The sequence below is a fragment of the Bos javanicus genome, chromosome 13 (assembly GCF_032452875.1).
Source record: "Bos javanicus breed banteng chromosome 13, ARS-OSU_banteng_1.0, whole genome shotgun sequence".
Classification (NCBI taxonomy): Eukaryota; Metazoa; Chordata; class Mammalia; order Artiodactyla; family Bovidae; genus Bos; species Bos javanicus.
In genome coordinates, this window is record NC_083880.1 from 18,521,265 (window position 1) to 18,523,445 (window position 2,181).

Below are 2,181 nucleotides of genomic sequence, written 5' to 3' on the forward strand. Positions count from 1 at the left end.
GCGAAGTGACATCACCATCTGATCAGCATCTAAAAACATTTCAGCTACGTTAAAAAAAATAGAGATCTCGAACGTGCTCCCTTAATTACATTTGACCATTTGAGCAGCTGCGTGGAAACCCCGGGTAGCCGGCCTGTTCTGCAATTTGTTTTGAAAACAAGCTTTTCAGTCTCTCGGCTGCGAGGATCCTGTGTAAAGGGTGTACACTGTGAATCACAGTTTCAAAGGAAGACGACAAACACAGATCTCAGCCAAGTAATTTGTAAAACTGGATTGCTGACAGAAATTCAGGAAGCAGCAGAAAACAACCAAGCACAAAGACACAGTCAAGAGGCTGGATGTGACCTGAAGGAATCACGGGAAGAAGCACCGGGGTGAAGGAAAGACGAGGAGCAGAGACCCCGAGGGGCTGAGAACACGTGGTCTGAATGCAGGATGCCCTGAATGTTTGGGACCTGAGCTGCCTTCAGCTGTTCCTAACGTGCGTTTAGTTCCCCGAGGGAACAGGGAACGGACTGTTTCTTCAGTTAGATTCACAGCTTTCATTGTCATCATGAACTCAATCAGTCCAAATCTCTTTAATGATTACTTCATGGATTCTGTGGTCTTTTTCTCTAATAATAACAATAACAAAATAAAAATAAGTAACACTTATTGAGCTTTCTACCTTCAACAAGTATCAGAGAGACTTTCCTGGTGGTCCAGTGGTTAGGACTCTGAACTTCCAATGCAGGGGACTCAGGTTCAATCCCTGGTCAGGGAACTAAGATCCCACATGCCATGTGATACGGACAAAAAATAAAAAAAATAAAAGGTCATTTGGATTCAGCCAAAAAATAAACAAACAAGAAAGCCACAACAAGTGTCAGAGTCCACTGGGGACTGAGTGGGTGGATAAACAAACCCCTGTGCAGGTCGGCAGGTAGTACTCTCGGGACTTCACTGGTTCATTTAAACTTCGTCACTATTCTATTCAGAAGCTATTCGTGAGGCTTTCTATTTTACAGATGAGCTAACTGAGTTCCAGAGAGGTGACTTAAGATTGTCCAAGGTTACACGGCTATAGGGGCAGAGGCAGAATCGGACTCAGGCAATCCCACCCCAGAGTCCCCTTCTACATACTACTGGTCTTCAAGCTTCATTCACTCACTTTTAGTTTAAATCTCTCCATTTGACTAGACTTCTGAGATAATACAAACATGAAGCCTGAGTCATATGAAATGTGCAGGAAAATGCACCATGAAATTGTCAGATCCCAAAGCCCATTGCTCCCCTACACAGTAAACTAGAAGAATCTCTTCCATGAGAAAGCAATTCATCTCCTACTTTTATTTTTCAAACAAATATCAGTTAACTTGGTTGAATATTTATGTCTCACATTATGACTCTTCAGCAGTTTTTTCTTTTTGTAATTGTAGAAAATTCTTTCTTTGTAAATGTAGACACTTTGGAAAAACACAAAACTTTTTCTTACCAGATAATTTTCATAAGACTAGTTTTCTCAAGTTTCCTTGTTAAAAACATTAGATTTTTATCTTTGATTTATTTTATACTCCTTTGATTGGGTCTGAAAATATTTAAGTGGATATAGACCTCAAAGTTTCTAATCCAGATCTCTATATTTTTAGTTTTTATTGGGAAAACGATGTTCCTTTTCTGCATTTCCCCAGTTAATTTAACAGATCATGCCCTCCTCCAAAGACCATTTCCAAATATCTGCTGAGATCTCTTCTCCTCCACATCCTCAGGGTCCTCCAAGGGCCACCCCACCACTTCCCAAAAGCATATATTTACTGACCTGATTCATTTCCTGCCATCACCTTTCAGCTTTTCTTAGGGAGCTTTTTGATCATTGAAAAGAAATACCTTCAAAGATGTATTACCTCAATAGAGTTTATATGATAAAACCATAATGTACAAAATTTATATTGAAGTGATACAGTTAAGTTTTAAAAGGAGACCATGGTAATGAGGTGACAAAAATATTGTTCATTTATTTTCCAAAATTCCTTGGAAAAATGAATCTACATGGTTACACTTGAAGGATGTTGTACTTTGCAATCACATAATAAAGCCCTGACTACATCGACATCACTCTGAAAAACTGGTGATGATAAAAGCTAAGGATATGGTTCCATTATATAGGATAAAGCAAGTTTCATTTACCTGTCTGTGTATATT

At 39.1% G+C, this 2,181-nt stretch overlaps 1 non-coding gene across 1 annotated transcript; it reads left to right on the forward strand.

The window, feature by feature from the left end:
* The first annotated feature begins 690 nt into the window (after nt 1–690).
* TRNAG-UCC (transfer RNA glycine (anticodon UCC)) lies at nt 691–763 on the forward strand. Its single transcript has one exon. It is a non-coding gene; the product is annotated as a tRNA-Gly (tRNA).
* The last annotated feature ends 1,418 nt before the right edge of the window (nt 764–2,181 follow it).